An 18,821-nucleotide genomic window follows, 5' to 3' on the forward strand; every position below is an offset into this window, starting at 1 on the left:
TAAGTCCTTCATGACCCTCTCCAATGTTCCTAAGCAAGATAACATCATTAGGTAGTAGTCTATTCTCAAAAGTATGAAAAGTATCGCTGAAGAACGAGCTCACCTCTAAATTGAGTTGTCGCTTTCGAGCTTGGGTCATTGGACCTTGCATGATGGTTGGAGGATCAGCGGGTACCTCTAAAGAAGTGATGTCCTCATCACTCGGGACTCTAACCCACCTTGGACTTATGCCAATGGCTCTCTGCACATTCATACTACCTCCAGAATGCATGCCACTGCTCGCGTTCCTGGCCTGAGTCGAGCTACTAGGCTTCACGGTTAGAACGACTTATCTAGCTAGCTAAGTGTTAGGCTGTGTTCAATATGACATGAGGACGTACAACGTATTGGTCCTTAAACGACACAGACGGAGTCACTATGTCCAACCCTGCACAAGATTCCGCTCGGTCTTAATTCATTATTATCATGGTTCTTTTCCACGATAGCAAATATAGCCAACCGTGATCCGCCTCATCCTAAAGCTCGCAGGTGACAGGAAATCACCTGACTTCTACCGCACTAAGCATGGCTAAGCATTTAACCCGTTCCTGAACTTAAATAGGATTCCAGTGTGATATCTGGACAATGATGGATATATAATGCAACAATTGGTTCCAACCAATTCCTATACCTAATGCATCATCAACGAATAAAAGATACTCAAGGTATTTGTAAAAACATGGGAGACTTAATATGCTCTGGGGCTTGCCTTTCAGGAAAGAGGAAGGACGGTGGTCATGGCACTCAGGCAACTTCTCCTCGGCGGCTGCTTCATCGATTTCCTGCACCTCGGGCTCCTCCTTCTGGCTTGCTCCCTCGAACTCCAGCAGTGTCACTCCCTCCGGCACACTTATTGCATGAATGCACAAGATAAATATCATGGATGCACATGAACGAAGTTAGGGATGCTCAGGGAATGCACATGCTTACTGCAGTCCGCATTTTCCGACTTAGGCTCTATTCAATCACTTTACTTACCAAGTTTATACAATCTAATATACAATTGCTCATCTTCAGTTAAGGACCTAGCACCTGCACCTAAGCATGTTCACAAGTTAGGCTAGCACCTAAACAATCAACAAGAACATTGCAACAAAGCATGCACACAAACATTCATATTTCAGAGAAACAGAGACTATACAGCGGTACGGTAAACTGACCATAACCAAAGATCTACAATTCCAAATGACATGCAATAAGATAATTTGGAAAGCTTATGAAATCAACTACAATTCAGTTTTAGACCTCAAGGCATGATTCCAACCTTTACTAGGTCGAATTTACAGAAGTACATGATCAGGTCCAAACAAGACAGAGAACAAGCAACTCTGTGATCCAACTTTGAACGACTGTAACACCTAAACTACCAAGACAAATGCTACCAAATTTCGACAGGAGCTAGATACATAAGTTATCTACAACTTTTGTATTCACCACATTCCCAGCAAACCAAAATATCATGGGGAACTTTGTAAAGTCCCGAGAACTGTTTAGAGAGACATAATGCCAGGAATTATTTATTAACTTACGTGGCAAACAAATAATTGGACAAAATGAACTCTACTCACTTATCACACATGTCATAAGAACACCAAAAAGTAAAGTGCTCACCACCAATTCATTTCTTTTAATGCCTTTCTTAATTTATTTAATTAATTAAGAGAAATGATAAACCTATATGAGAACTACACCATTTAATCTACAAAAATTACAGTAGGTACTACATGATCCAAGTAGATTACTATAAAAATTTCACATCATTTGACCAAGTATAACCTCCTACACAAAAATGATAAGACATAAAGGCTTAAAATGACATAATTAGGAAACCCTAGTGAAAAGTGTCAAGCAACAGATTTCATATTTTTCATAGCATCCTTAAGGTAGTAGGACGCTCCCCACAAAATTTCATGGCCATTGGATTCCTAGATAAATTACAAAAATTCACACAAGGATCATTTAATGATAAAAGAAAAATCTATAACTCAAAAACAATACATGCAATGATTCTGAAATTTTTACAAGAGCTTCTACTAAGCAAGAATAGCTCACCAATAAAAGTTCATAATTTTTGGAGCACAGGAACTCCAGATATAATTTAAACAAGTTTGCATGCATTTAAAAACACATTTCAAGTTCCTATTTAATTCATCCAAAAATTCCACTACAAGTGTTCATATTATATTTTTCCTAAATACTACACTTCACTATGATCCTAAGGAAATTGGAACCACCCAATTTGGATCTACAAAACTAGAGATACAAATTTTGCAAAACAGCATTCAAAACTGGAAATATTTGAACTAGCTTCTAATACACAGTCACTGACAAGCGGGGCCCTCGGGTTAGATGACCCCACAAGTCAGTGAGAGGAAACAGGGGAGGTGGCTGCGATGGTGCGGCAGCGGTGAAGCTCACTGACGGCGGCTTCACCGGCGATGAGGAGGGTACCTCCATGCTCACTATGATCTCCCGCATCGATTGACCTACCAACCCTAAGCTCTAGCGGACTCTAGGTAAGGCGGCCATGGCACACGATGGCTCGGTGTGGGGGTATTAACCCCTACACCCTTACAGCTAGGTTTGGGCTAGTCCGGACCAGGGGGTCCGTCCCACTAGAAGACGAAGCGTGGCCCAGCCGATCTGCTCGGAGTCCTGCGCAAGGAATCAAGGCAGACTTAGAGATCAAGCAAGATCCTAGTCGGTTAGAATAGGAATCCTTATCCGGCCACCTATAGCAATTATAACTGGATGGAATTAGTTTCTAGATCTGTAACCCTGCCCCCTAGACTATATAAGGCGGGCAGGGGACCCCTCTCAAAAATCATCTCATTTACATATAGCAATACAATCAGACGCGGGACGTAGGTATTACGCCTTCACGGCGGCCAAACCTAGATAAAACCTCATGTCTGTCTTACGTCACCATCTCGTTCGTAGCTTGCGCACCTGTCTATCAATAATCTACTACCTTGGGCATATCCCTAGGTAGATTGCCAACCATATTTCGTCGATAGTGGCGCACCAGGTAGGGGGTGTGCAACCAGCTCCCTAGACAAACAGGATGGTCATCATCCCCGGTTCCATGGCAACACCGAACGGCCTCACGTTCACCATCGGCCAGATCACTTGGACCACTGGCTCTGACAACTTCATTGCCATGACCGCGGAGGAGGCACAGATCCAATCTATGTTGACCACTGCTTCACTAGCATCAGCTATGGCTCTGACCACGTTGGATCTAGCTCCGGCCACACCATCATCGTCTTTAGCCATGCCGACAACCCATCGTTCTCTTCCTCACTACAAAGGGAGACAGATCGACAACACCAACCTGCTTGACTCCATCGATCAGGTCGGCACCAAGCTTGTTGAAACCCTAGCTCTGGTAGATTCGATTCAAAATCAACCTACCGAGCAGGTAACCACTACCCACAATAGATCTACCTGACCAGCTCGGGCCAGTCGCCCTGCATGACTCGGTACGGATCTCGTGGTCATGTCTACTCCTGAAGGGCGCTCTGTTCATCGCCGACCAGCCCCCACAATGGGTCTCTGGCTCTCCGAGTGCGAAGCCTTGATGGAGAATTACCAGGCTTAGCCCTACGGCCTATGAAACACTGCTTCCAACTACGCGTACAATATACAACACTACTCGGATCTATGTTTTATACATTGACCTCGGCCAAAACCACGCAACTTCATCAACATGGTTCAGATTGAGGAGTATCAAGAAGGATCGGTCCACACAGTTCAAGAGGGCGGTTCAAGCTCACCGTCCAGCATCGCATCTATCGGCTCCATCCACACTGAGCTTCAGCATCATGACAATGAAGGAGTTGAATACGATCTAGATATCCCAGACCACTCCCTGGGGTTCCCATGATTCCCATCCTTCCCACCAAGGCAAGGAGACTTGATCAATGTCATCAGTAACGATGAACCACTGGCAATTGGCGAAATAGAACAAGAAAGGTTAGCACGCGAAGCACGCAATATTGACTAGTTTAATCGTAGACAAGCCGAGGCCAAGGCAGAAGAGGAGGCACGATGCATAAGGTTCTAGCCACATGATCTCACACAATGCCTTTGATAGGGTAGGGGAAAAGCAGGTCTTTAGGACTCCAAGCGCCAACGTAGTTGTTGCTATGGCGACAATGCAATGACTACCCAATACCCTAGAAATCTAGGCAATTCATGATGATGTACAAGCCTACCTAATGGCTGCTATAGCCCAGACCGCAGAGATTGCAAACCAAGCCTAGCGCCAACGTAGTTGTTGCTATGGCAACAATGCAACGACTACCCAATACCCTAGAAATCTAGGTAATTCATGATGATGTACAAGCCTACCTGATGGCTGCTATAGCTCAGACCACAGAGATTGCAAACCAAGCCCGGGCTCCGTCTATCTCAGTCGAATCAAGCCATAGTCGCCAGTACTCAAGTTGCCCGCAGTCACCCAACCAGCGTGGCTCGCACAACAATGACCCACCAGATAACTGTCAAGGCAAAAATGGTTTTCATGATGGTGGTCGAGACGACAACCGCCGTGACTACCGGGACGACAACCGCCGCGACTACCGGGATGACAACCGCCGCAACCTCCGGGACAACAATCAACGAGACAACCACGACAATCACCGTGATAACCATAGTCGTGGGGTCAACCAGGGTGGCAATCGGGATTGCCATGATGGCAATAACGATCTCCGCCATTCCCTTGGAGAACGCAATCTACGCGATCGCATTAACCAAAGAGCCAATGTTCGTGCATCCCACGAAAGCTATCGCCGTATGGAATATGATACTACCCACGGCCCTCTAGGTTTGAAGCAGTTTACTCCTCACCTTCGCCAAGTCGTGTGGCCAAAAAACTTCAAGCTCGAAAAACTCCAAAAGTACGACGGCAAGGAGAACCCCGAGTTATGGGTCATGCTCTATGAAACCGCGTGCAGATCAGCCATGGCTAATGAGCACGTCATGTCTAATTACCTCCCAGTCACCGTTGGCCATGTAGGCCACCAATGGCTGGCCAGCTTGCCAGCAAACTACTTTGATTCTTGGCAAGAGCTCAAGCAAGCATTCATCGACAACTTCATTGCTACTTGCGAAAAACCCAGCAACAAATATGATCTGCAGCAGATTCGAGATCGCAAAGATGAGCCACTGCACGAGTACGTCCGATGCTTCTCGGAGATGTGCATCAAGGTCCCATCAATCTTCGACAATGAGGCAATCGAAGCTTTCATCACTGGTCTCCGCTTCCACGATGCACTAAGGGACAAGCTCCTCTGCAAAAGACCTGAATCGGTCACAACGCTCCTAGCTACTGCTAAAAAATATGTGGATGCTGATGATGCTAAAAAGATAATCATCGAAGAAGCAGCAAGGGTTCCACGCTCCGACCACCCCCCACACCGTGACGACTACCGCGACAACCATGGTTGGAACGACAATTTTGATCACCGCAACCAGCGCAACAATTTTTGTGACCACCACGACCAGCGTAATCAGCGGCGTAGTCGCCATGACGATTAGAGGGGCAAGCGTGCTCGGGATGATGACGGTGAAGTCAACATCGTTAAAAATGGTGGCGAACATCGCAACTACGAAGAAGACTATGCCAAAGCATTGAAAGGACCCTGCTAGCTCCATCCCAAGTCAAACCATACCATGGAGGATTGCCATGTTCTCAAATCCATCTACACATGCCAATAGGCTCTAGATAAATCCGACAAGCCTAACGACGCAGGGGATCAGCGTAACGAAGACAACGATGATGAAGACATAGATCCCCGTCACAAGTACGTCAAGCCAATCGACCGCGTCCACACCATCATTGGGGGCAGAGTGTCCATTGAGACCAAACAAGAGCGCAAGCTCCTCACCTGCGCTTGCTTGAACGTGGCCAATGCCAACAACCTCATCGCCGATCCATGGCTCCCTCCTTGGTCTCACCGTGAGATCTCTTTCAGTAGAAAGGACCAATGGGCTGCGATACCTAAGCTAGGGCGTTTTCCTTTGGTTCTCGATCCTTGTATCAACAAGGTTTAGTTTGATAGAGTGCTGATTGACAGCGGTAGTTCCATCGATATACTGTTCAAGAATAGTTTGCCAGCCCTGAAGATAACCCAGGCTGATCTCAACCTATACGAGGCATAGTTCTAGGGTGTTCTCCCCGGACAGAGCTCCACACCTCTCGGGCAGATCACGTTACCTATGCAATTTGGTACCCCAGACCACTTCTACACTGACTACGTCAACTTTGTGGTCGCCGACTTCGAAGGCACCTACCATGCTATCCTTGGCCGACCATCGCTCACCAAGTTCATGGCCATACCTCACTGTAGTTATTTGGTGCTCAAGATGCCTACTAAGAAGGGGGTTCTAACTCTCAGGGGCAACATATACGTAGCTTACACCTATGAGGATGATAGCTTCAAAATAGCAGAGGCTCACGACCTCTCAATTCGCATGGTTGAGACCATGCTCGATGCCAAGTAGACCCTAGGTGACCACCTGGAGATCCCAGAGTTCGAGGCCCCATGCAAGAACATCAAGTCCAAAGAGCACAAAGAGATCCAGCTGGTCGATGGTGATCCTAGCAAAATGGCCCTTATCAGGGCCAACCTGGATCCTAAATAGGAAGACGCGCTTGTCAGGTTCTTGAGGAGTAACATGAGTGTGTTCGCATGGAAACCCGCTGACATGCCCGGTGTACCTCGAAACTTGATCGAGCACTCCTTAAATGTTAATGGCAAGGCCAAACCCATCAAGCAGAAGTTATGATGGTTCGCTCATGATAAAAAGGAGGCTATTAGGGTAGAAGTTACATGGCTTTTAGCAGCTAGATTTATCAAAGAACTGTATCATCCGGAGTGGTTAGCCAACCCAGTTCTTGTATGCAAAAAGAATAAGGAATGGAGAATGTGCATTGATTACATTGATCTCAACAAACACTGCCCTAAAGACCCCTTCGGCTTACCTCGCATAGACAAGCTCGTAGATTCAACTGCCAGTTGCGAGCTGCTTTCCTTTCTCGATTGCTACTCTGGTTATCACTAGATCGCTCTCAAAAAGGACGACCAGATCAAGACATCCATCATCACGCCCTTCGGCGCCTACTGCTACACAACCATGTCATTCAGGCTCAAGAATGCTGGGGCTACCTACCAATGCGCCATATAGGCCTGCCTCAAAGATGAGATAAAAGACGACCTTGTCAAGGCTTATGTTGACGACGTAGTTGTTAAAACCAAGGAAGCATACACCCTTGTTGACAACCTAGAACGTACCTTTGTAGCCCTTAACACATTCCAATGGAAATTAAACCCAAAGAAGTGCATCTTTGGTGTTCCATCTGGTATACTACTCGGCAACATCGTCAGTCACAACAGCATATGCCCTAACCTAGAGAAAGTAAAAGCTGTCTTGGACATGAAGTCGCCCAAAAAGGTGAAGGATGTTCAGAAGCTTACCAGATGCATGGCTGCCCTCAGTCATTTCATATCTAGATTAGGCGAAAAAGGACTACCATTTTTCTAGCTGCTCAAAACATCTGAGAAGTTTGAGTGGTTGGAGGAAGCAGACGCTGCTTTTACACAGCTGAAATAATTCCTTACATCACCTCCGGTCCTCACTGCTCCCAAAGAAGATGAAACCCTCCTGCTTTACATTGCGGCAACTAATCGAGTGGTCTCCACTGCCATGGTGGTCGAGCATGACGAGCCCAACCATGTCTACAAGGTACAATGACCAATTTATTTCATCAGTGAGGTGCTCAGTTAATCAAAGACCAGGTACCCATAGATTCAGAAACTGATCTATGCCATACTAATTACATCCCGAAAGTTGAAACACTACTTCGATGGATATCATGTGGTGGTCATGACCGAGTACCCTCTGGGAGACATCATTCGCAACAAGGATGCAAACGGGCGCATCGTCAAATGGGCAATGGAGCTATGCCCTTTCTCCTTAGAATTTGCAAGCCGTACTACAATCAAGTCTCAGGCACTTGTCGATTTCATCATCGAGTGGATAGACTTACGCAACTTGCCTCTTAGGGGCCCGCCAAGTATTGGAAGATGTACTTCGATGGCTCTCTCAACATTGATGGCATAGGGGCAGGAGTCCTTTTCGTATCACCATCCAAGGAGCAGCTCCGATATGTCCTCAGGATTTATTTCCCAGCGTCTAATAACGCCGCCGAGTATGAAGCATACCTACACGGTCTGCACATTGCGGTCGAGCTTGGTGTCAAGCGTCTCTATGTCTATGGAGACTCAGCTCTGGTCATCAACCAACTCAACAAGGACTGGGATACGACCAGCGAAAAGATGGACGCATACTGCAAAGTGATCAGAAAGCTAGAAGGCAAGTTCTATGGCATCGAGTACACACATGTGGTCCAGGACAAAAATCAAGCAGTAGATGTGCTGTCAAAGTTAGGATCATCCCGAGCCAAAGTCCCACATGGCGTATTTGTTCAAGACCTACTCACACCCTCCATCAAAGAAGAAGATCCCGCAGTCGACAAGCCTCTAGACCAGCCATTGGTGGCTACGGTTCCAGCGTCAAACACCACCAAACCACCTCCGACCACTAAGAAGCCTGACTGGAGAGTACCTTTCATCAAGTACCTAACAGATGGTAGCGGTTACATCGATCGTACATAAAATAAATGCCTGATGCATCGCAGTAAGCAGTATCTGCTCATTGATGGTAAATTGTAGCGCAAGAACACGAAGGAGGAAATTTTGATGAAGTGTATAACCCAGGAGGATGGTGAACATCTCCTAGACAAAATCCACTCTGGCTCCTGTGGCAACCACATGGCCTCAAGAACGCTGGTCGACAAGGCTTTCCGAGTAGGGTTCTGTTGGCCGTCAGCCGTAGCCGATGCAGAGAAGCTAGTCCGCCATTGTGAAGGTTGTCAGTTTTTTCGCCAAGAGAATCCACGTACCAGCACATGAGATTCAGACTATACCAGCCTCTTAGCCCTTCGCATGCTGGGGACTAGATATGATCGGGCCTTTCAAACCGGCCCCTAGAAAATTTACATGCGTCTTTGTGCTGATCGACAAATTCTCCAAGTGGATAGAGTACATGCCCCTGGTCAAGGCATCTTCAGAAAAGGCTGTCGTGTTCCTCGACTAGGTCATCCACCGCTTCAGCATACCCAATAGCATCATCACTGATCTGGGTACTCAGTTCACTAGGAATGCTTTTTGGGACTTCTGCGATGAAAGGAGCATAGTAGTAAAATATGTCTTGGTGGCACACCCTAGAACTAATGGATAGGTCGAGCGAGCAAATGGTATGATCCTAGATGCACTTAAGAAGAGGATGTATAGAGAGAATGACAAAGCTCCTAGAAGATGGCTCAAAGAGTTCCCAGCCGTGGTCTGGGGTCTCAGAACCCAGCCCAGTCACAAATACCGGCGTATCACCATACTTTATCGTTTATGGTGCTAAGGCAGTGCTCCCAGCAGATATAGGCTTCATATCAGCATGGGTAGAGAACTTCGACGAAGACAAGACCAATGAAGTGCGGGAGCTAGAAGTGAATAGTGCAGAAGAGAAGCGGCTCGATTCTTGCGTATGTACAGCCAAATACCTTGCTGTTTTGCGCAGGTACTACAACAAGAACGTCAAGGAGTGGTTCTTCATGGTCGGGGACCTGGTCCTAAAGTGGAAGATGAATCAGGCTGGTGTCCACAAACTCGCAACCCCATGGGAAGGACCCTTCATGATCAAGGAGGTTACAGGCCCTACATCTTACAGGTTAGCTCGCCTAGATGGCACAGACGTACCCAATTCCTGGCACATCGACAAGCTTAGGCATTTCTAGATGTCAATGATTGGAGAGCTGACATTCTTTCTTGGTTTTCAAGTCAAGCAAGTGAGAGAAGGGATTTTCATCTCTTAAGAGAAATATACAAATGATCTTCTCAAGAGATTCAAGATGGATGAATGTAAGCCAATCAAGACACTAATGCCAACTAATGGACATCTCGACCTAGATGAGGGAGGTAACACAGTTGATCAAACTCTCTACCGCTCTATGATTGGTAGCTTGTTATATTTAACCACATCTAGGCCTGACATCATGTTTAGTGTGTGTATGTGTGCTACATTTCAAGCTAATCCTAAGGAAACTCATTTGATTGCCATTAAAAGAATCCTTAGGTATCTTAAGCACACACCAAGCATTGACCTTTGGTATCCCAAAGGAGCTATATTTGAATTAGTTGGCTATTCTGATTCGGATTATGCCGGATGCAAAGTTGATAGAAAAAGCACATCCGGAGGGTGCCATTTGCTTGGTAGATCACTTGTGTCTTGGTCCTCCAAGAAACAAAATAGTGTGGCTTTGTCCACCGCCGAAGCAGAATATATTGCCGCAGGTGCTTGTTGTGCATAAATACTTTACATGAAACAAACTTTGCTAGACTATGGTGTAGTTCTAGAAAAAATACCTCTTTTATGCGACAATAAAAGTGAGGTAAAACTTACAAATAATCCGGTTCAACACTCTCGCACCAAGCACATAGATATCTGCCATCACTTTCTTAGAGATCATGTTGCAAAGAATGATATATCATTAGAAGGTGTAAGGACCGAGGATCAATTGACGGATATCTTTACTAAACCGCTAGATGAGGCGACTTTTTGTCGATGGCGAAATGAGCTCAATGTTCTTGATTTTAGCAACTTCACTAGAAAATGAGTTTGTGTTGTCCCTTGCATTGCATTGTAATATACAACATGTTTACTTTATGGTAATGACTTAGGGCTTGTCTAACATGGTTAAGATAACCGCCGAAAAGCATGTGAATAAGCTTAACTTTGGATCAAACTTGACAAGCAACTAGATTTACTTTCAAGTATTGCATTGCATATGCATGAATGTTGCTTTGTCATTTATCTTCAATTGCCCTCTTATTGCCAATTTTCTTAAAAAGAATTATAGCCTAAGGCAAAATATTTTGAAAATTTTGAGGGTTTGAGAGAGGTCACTCACATCAGTCCCAATTGGTGTTTATTTGGATCTTATTGAAGTTGGGACTTGATTGGGAATAGGCAGCACGAAGGACTTTGAAGATTTGCTGGAAAAAGAGTGACTGGACGCTGTATCAGACTCTGATGTCCACCGTCCAGTCAGTTCATAGGAGGTGAACCTGCTGCGATGGAGTGACCAAACTCTGCTATTCAGCGTTTGGTCAGATGGTGGTTCAGCATCCGATCAAGTGAAGGCGATCAAGGAAGTGAGGACCAGACTCTGGCTGTGTCCGGTCGGAGTTCATCGGACGCGTCCGGTCGCAATTCTAGGGGTTTTGGACCTCTTTGGAATTGATCAAACTCTGGGTGGCAGCCTCCGGTCGTTGCCACTAGAGCGTCCGGTGAGTAGAAATCATGCAGGATCCAGACTCTTATTCGTTTCCTTTTCCATTCCATGGGAGCCACCATATAATTGCACACGCCGTTTTCCCTAATCCATTGACTTTGCCTGCACCGCCAAATCACCATTTCTCGCCCAGGCCACCACGCTCCCATGCCCGATCTACCGCCGTTCACCACGTTGCATTGCCTCACCGCTGTGCCCACGCATAGCCACTCTAGTGTGCCGCCTCTAGTCCACACCTCAACCGCAGCAGTGCTCATGCCTCTGCCCTAGCGCCATCGAGCTCGTGCCCTAACGCCATCGAGCTCATGCCCTTGTGCCGCACTCACCACAGCCAAGCACTAGTGCCACATTGCTCCATGTCGTGCCCTAATCCACTACCCTACATCTTCTCGGCTGTCACAGCACTTTGCCGGAACCCTAGCTTCACAGTGCTGATCCAGTGGTTTCCCGATCCGTTCCTTATTCTTCGGTTCGCCGGTTCATCAGGTAGCAAGCCCTTGTTTCCAATTTCATATATATTGCTTGCTTCTTAGGGTTTCATATCTCTAGATATGTTGTAATTATTTATAAATTTGATCTATTCTAATGTGCAGCGAGTCGGTGTTTCTGAGGTCTTAGTGGCAGTTGTCAGTCAACTCGAGGTCAAGCTCACGAGTATGGAATGAGGCCAAGCCTCGGAAGTGATAGTTTGCAGTTGATCTTTGTTGGTGGTAGTTGTTCTTTTTAGCTCCATCAAATGGCTCATGTCAAGAATGTCGGAGGAAGTCCCGGTGATGAGGATCCGAGGCCCCCGCCTCGCCAGCCTACAGATACAAAAGGCAAGGCGATGAAGAAGCGTAAGTACCCTGATGCAAATACAACGAGAGCAGCCATAGTTGCAGAGGCCATAGAACTCATAGAGAGAGGAGGTGCTAGGAGTGGTTTTTGTTATTGTAGATCAGCTTTCTCTATCTACGAGGGTTGCACTTGAGCAGGTTGAGCGCCATCATGGTGATCTAGCTAGGACTGTCATGGTTGGTGGACGACATGTGACTATTGATGAGTCAATCTCAAGGGGAACCATAGTAGTAGGCACAACCAGTAGAGTAGACTCAGGAGGGATAGTAGGCTGATGAGACAGAGCAGGCACCTCAGCCACAGCTTCGCCGCTCTGGTCGTACCCATGCTCCAGTCACACCGAGGTCAGGGACATAGTGGAGGGGTTATCATCCACCTCCTAGACCATAGGGTCCGCCTCCAGTGTCTCATCTAGATTTGAGGGCCGCCACAGCCAAGCAGGTGCAACAGCTCAGATTTGTGGACTTTGAGCAGTGGTTCCTATTGAGGAGGGATGACCGAGCTTCTGAGGGTTTCTACACACCACTGCAGGAAGATTTTTATAATGCATATCTTAATAGTGGGGCAGTATTTAGATCTTAGAGGGTGTGCAACATTGGGTCCATTGTAGCAGCTACAGGAGAGCATATTCACCCCTACCTATCTTACTTGTCAGGGCTGACAGACTTACTCGGACGGACATGCTTACATGTTTCATCTTGGGTCCGTGAGTTCTATGCTATACTCTGGATTGACCCACAGCATAGATTTATACACTTTGCATTCAGTGGTAGAGATTATAGGCTGATAAGCTCTAGGGTTAGAGAGATACTCAGGCTTTAGGAGTAGCCCATCTGACTTCATGAGGTTTATTATGGATAGACAGTGCCTCCCAGATGCCCTCATGACGGTCTTATGCCCCCTATAGATCTAGTCCGCCATTGCTTCATAGATCCTTTCGGTGAGGGGTCGAGCAGGACACCCAGTGATCTCACTCCTACTGCTAGAGTGCTTGATGCTATTATGAGAAGGACACTGCTTCCGAGGATGGGGTATCGCGAGGGCTTGACTCGCATACAGTTATGGCTACTAAACTCTTTGATGCATCAGACTGTGTTTGACATTTGGGATCTCTTTCTATCAGAGATGGAGGATACTTTAGCTAAGGGTTTAGGGGTCATAGGCAGCTGCCATATGCTCACTAGATTACATTCCTGATCCATAGGGCAGTTACTATGAGGCCACCTGAGATGCTGGCAGAGTATAGTGGTGCTACTACAGAGTTCTCTGCATACAACATGACTCAGATGATCCGCCATAATGCAGTGAGGACACCCAGCTAGCCACACCGTTGTCTAGAAGTGCCAGAGACTGTAGCCCAGTAGGATGAGACCATCAGGGGGATAGCAGCTATAGAGGAGGAGTTTGATGCTCAGTAGGAGGGATGGTTGAGAGCGATCCCAGTGATAGCTTAGATGATGACTACCGAGATATTCCTCAGATGCCTTCTCGACAACATGACCATGAGGCTGGTAGCTCTAGTTTAGCTCCACTTGTACCACAGACAGATCCCACTCTACTTGCTATACTTGAGCAAATGAGATAGGATTAGGCTCGCCAGGCTCAGGAGACCGCTGCTACATTTGCATAGTTTTAGACTCGACATGATGAGTTCCTGTGATAGCAGCAGGCGATCCAACAGCAGCAGTAGGCCATGCATCAGCAGTAGCTTCTCATGTAGCAGCAGCTACTTGAGTTTATGCAGCATATTGTGATAGCTATTGGGGCTCCACCACCATAGCCTTAACCCTAGCTTGGTCAGCCTACCACCACTTCTATGACTCCAGCTTTATAGCCTAGTGGGCTTTAGAGTCAGGGACTACCAGCACCATAGTTTCCTTCACCTACAAAGAAGGTGTCCTAGTGGTTTGCTTCACTAGTGCCAGCCCCATCGTTCACTCTTCTTCATACGAGCTTTACTCTGCCTTAGAGTTTGTTAGTGCTCACCCTAGTCTCTAGGAGCCTTGGTGCTTCATTCAGTGAGTTGATAGGGTGGCCTACACCGCAAGAGCTACATGTCCCAGGTCCTTCCACAGTTGCACCTATTACCAGGACTACAGAGACTCTCCCTTTATCAGTTGCATCATTAGAGCAGGCAGCACCAGTTCTAGATCCGACCCAAACCGCTTCAGCATTGCTTCAAACTATAGAGGGCCAGACTGCTCAGAGCTCAGAATCAGATGATGATGGCACATAGTTCCAGCTTGCTCCTTGCACCTTAGCGCCTGACTCATCCACTGTAGCCCCATCGACCGACCCTTAGGTTTTGGTGTTTGACGCCAAAGGGGGAGAGGGATCAAGTATGCTAGACTTAGGGGGAGCGACATATTTAGGGGGAGTTTATCTATTACATTTAGAGTTTTATGTGTGATACATTATGCATTCATGTTTACTATTATGCATTGAACTACTTAAGTGTGATCGTAATCGTGATATTAATGTGATCGTGATATTTATGTAATATGTGACATATGTGCTCTCTACTTTGAATTATTTATATGTCATATCACTTGTGTTATGCTCATTTGCTTTGCTTCCGTGTTTTACTCCGATGCAAATGAGCTTTATTACGTGTACTCATGCTTATTTCATATCTTTGGAGTACATTATGTTGGCTTGGGTCATATAAGCTTGCCTAACTCTTTTGTTCTTATTGACAAAAGCTTATATGGTCCAAGCATGTTAAAAACCTCAACTCTTTCACATACTCAAGGTGGTAGTGTCATCAATCATCAAAAACGGGGAGACTAAAAGCATCTAGGCCCCTAGCTGGATTTCGGTGATTAATGACAATATGTGATTACTATGACTAAGGTGTGTTTTGTAGAGGCAATTAAGTTAGGTCACGGTAATGGAGATCGATTGGGCAATCATGGTGGTCATGCCCCTACGATGGAAATCATTTTGGTTTTCAATGGATGGATGACAAGGTTAAGGATAGACTAGTTCTAAGTGTCGTTTGATGTTGAGGAGACACTTAAAGTAGTTTAGGACTTTGTTTTTCTTTTGCCCGTACTATTAAGGGGGTATGGATGGGTAGCTTGACCTAGGTGAGTCTAGTGAGTTAGGTATGGTGCACACTTGCTAAATCTAGCACTAGATAGCTCCTAAAAAGCCCTTAGATCCATTGGAGCAAACTTCATTCATGTATGATTGAGAGTTGGAAGTGAATGGAGGGTCAAATGCTGACTGGACGCTGCTTTCGGTGTGACTGGATGCTGGTGTAGTGTCCGATCAGTTCATTTGATCAAAAGAGATTTCATCTGGTGCGACCGGACGTCGAGAGGTGAGCGACCAGACGCTGGGTGCCAGTGTCCGGTCGACTCCAGTAAAGTTCCAGAGAGGGAATATCATGATCAGACGCGTCCGATCAGTGTTGATCAGACGCTATCCAGCGTCCGGTCACAACTTAAACACTGGAGTTTTGGGAGAACTGACCAGAGCGTCCGGTCAACATGACCAGAGCATCCGGTCACCCCACAGAGGCACATAACGATTCATTTTTAGCCATGTTATAAATACTTCCTCTATTCATGTGTGGGGGTACTTTTGCTTATTCCAATGGCTAAGAAACACCTTTGAGAGTACCAAGAAGAGCAAGGTCCTAGTGAGGTGATTGAGATTTGAGAATCCCAAAAAGAGCCCTCATTAGTGAAAGCAAGAGTAGCAAAGTGTGCATCCACCCTTCTCATTAGGCTTGTCGTGGTCAAGTGAGAGTTTGTTCTTGTTATCTTGGTGATCACCATCACTTGGATGGCTTGGTGGCGATTGGGAGCTTGGTGATCATCTGGTGGAGCTTGTGGATGACCCAACTCAAGTTGTGAGCGGTTATGGGTGATTCACCACGACAGAGTGTCAAAGAATCAACCCGTAGAGAGCATTTTATCCTTGCACGGGTCAAGGGGGAGCTACACCCTTGTGTAGGTGCTCCAACGAGGGCTAGTGGGGAGTGGTGTGATGAGAACATCACTCCTTCGGATGTACCCGATGATGCTCCAACCGTCATGCAAGGTCCAATGACCCGGGCTCGAATGCGTCAACTCAATTTAGACGTGAGCTCATTCTTGAGCAATTCTTTTTAGGAAAAAGTCTACTTAACCCCCTCACCTATCATACTTGGTCTACTTCACCCCCCCCAACTATGAAACCATTTGTTTTACCCCCTAAACTATCTAAAACTGTCTGCTTTACCCCCTGGGCGGGTTTTCAGCGGCGGTTTTAGAAACTGTCTGTTTTACCCCCCGTAGCAAACCCACTGTTACTGTAGCAAACCTGCTGTTACTGTAGCAAAACCGCCACTGAAAACCGCCCAGGGGGTAAAACAGACGGTTTTAGATAGTTCAGGGGGTAAAACAGATGGTTTCATAGTTTGGGGGGTGAAGTAGACCAAGTATGATAGGTGGGGGGGTTAAGTAGAATTTTTCCATTCTTTTTATACTTTTGAGAATAGACTACTACCTAAAGATGTTATCTTGCTTAGGAACATTGGAGAGGGTCATGAAGGACTTAGAGGACGTGGTGGAGGCAAAGATGACCAGCAAGGACGTCCAACAGGAATCAAAGGCCCGGTCCAACATGATTTTGAGTCTGCCTCGGCCTCTAGGACCAGTCTGCCTTAAACTGGTCACCCAGGACGCATCTGGACTCTATTTTCAATTATTCATATATGGATGGAAAGCTAATTTGATAAGGAAGCCAATCCAAGTGGTTTCACATCAAAAGCTGTTCGAAATCAACAGGAATCATGGTCATAAGTTAGCGTCAAGAATCTGTCAGGGTGCTACGACACCGTCTTTTGGTCCATTGGACCATGTATCGAGTTTGGGCCCATTAGGGGTGCGTCCAGGGGTCTTGCATGACCCTAGAGTCTTCATAAAAAGCCATTGCCCCTCCATTAGGGTTTGGGTTTTGCTTAGATTATTCTATCAAGAATAGTTTCACCGTTCATCGGTTTGTGAGACCCCAACTTCGTGAGATTAATCATTCATCTGCAATTTGGTTGTGTTCTTTCTTGTTCTTGCTTGTGTTCTTTGTTGCGCAAGTAGGAATTAGCCTTCTTGGTGAGGTCAACCTGGTCCATGACTTGGTTGATAATCAGAGGAGCTATGGTGCTAAAATTGCAGGGATCGATCTTTCGATCTGAAGCTGGATCGATGTGTCATTCTCCGCCACAACGATAGTTACCTCTACCTGATAGAAGATTGGGATCTCTGTCCCCATTAAGTGGTATTAGAGCTAAGGTATACCATCAAGTTTACATTTATTCCCTAGTTTGAGTGTTTCACATTTGTCCCATAGTCTAGTGCCATACTCGTTTTTCCTGTCCTAGAACCTTCCGCGCCATAGCCTTTGCATATTTCAGTTTTAGGGTTCGTCGTGTTGAGTTTGTGTCCTAGTCAAGGTCTTGTTGCTGGTTAGGTCATGTTAGAGTCCAGTTCGTGTGTTTTCCCCCATCGTTTCCATCAAATCTTTGCTGTTATGACCAGTTTTGTACACATTGTTCCCGTTTTGTCCTCTAATTCGGAGCCAATTCTTAAAACTGGTCTAGTTTTCACATACGAACTCCGATTTCGACGTTTCATATATCAAAATTGATTAGAAAAAAATTTAGATCCATCCATCTCTGGCTTTGCCGGGGTTCAAAAATTTTAAATTGGTCAAAAAGTGGTCACAAGATCCTCTTTTCATGGTCACAAGATTTTTGTCGATTTTGAGCAAGTTTTCTAAAAATTCCACAGGCCACGTCTTACACTTGTTTGAGGTCATATTTTCTATGGTTACTTCTTTTGTGCTCCTAAGTAAAGGAAAAATATCAAAACAATAAAATAAAACAGTCAAAATTTCCCAAAAAACCAACGACAGCCCAAAAAAATAGAAAAAAAGAGAGGGGCAAAGGAGAAACAATATCTAGAGCACATAGAGAAGACCAAAGTGAGCTGTGTTATCATGTGCTATCTGGTTCCTTGTTTGTGTTGCTATTTCCATCCACCATTCTTGTTTTTCACACACCTGTCGCCTTTCTATCCACCATACTTTTGTCACACGCCTGGTACTTGGAACATTTTAGACCAGCAATGAGAACAAGTACTTTGGACTATAATTCAGCATTACTTTCTATTACTAATTTGTGTGCCAGATATACATATTACTCTTTGTTTGTCTTCTAAGCTCCAAAAATTCTTTAGATCAGTACAGAAAAAGGGCTTTGCAATCTCGGTACCGCTGCCTCACGGGTATCACGAACCAGCCACCGATTGTACCGCCCACTACTTGCGTTGGTAAGAACTTTGTAAGAGCTTGATAAGACGCTTCCACTTGCTGAAAAAAGTGACACCACTACAACCATGTAGTCATTTGGTAGGGATAACTTTCACCGTTTGCTCCTAATTTTGTGTTTACAATGGTAGAAGGTGATCAGACTGGAGATAACAATCCTAAGGGTTTCAACGAGTGTGTCAGCCAAGAGCAACTACAAGCTATTGTAGAGGATGCC

The 18,821-nt window shown here is 45.8% G+C and overlaps 1 pseudogene; it reads right to left on the reverse strand.

Annotated features, from left to right (window-relative positions):
* Positions 1-4,497: 4,497 nt before the first annotated feature.
* The window catches only part of LOC136499724 (bifunctional dethiobiotin synthetase/7,8-diamino-pelargonic acid aminotransferase, mitochondrial-like), a 52,991-nt pseudogene continuing 38,667 nt past the window's right edge, over positions 4,498-18,821 (reverse strand).

The sequence above is a fragment of the Miscanthus floridulus genome, chromosome 13 (genome assembly GCF_019320115.1).
Source record: "Miscanthus floridulus cultivar M001 chromosome 13, ASM1932011v1, whole genome shotgun sequence".
Lineage (NCBI taxonomy): Eukaryota > Viridiplantae > Streptophyta > Magnoliopsida > Poales > Poaceae > Miscanthus > Miscanthus floridulus.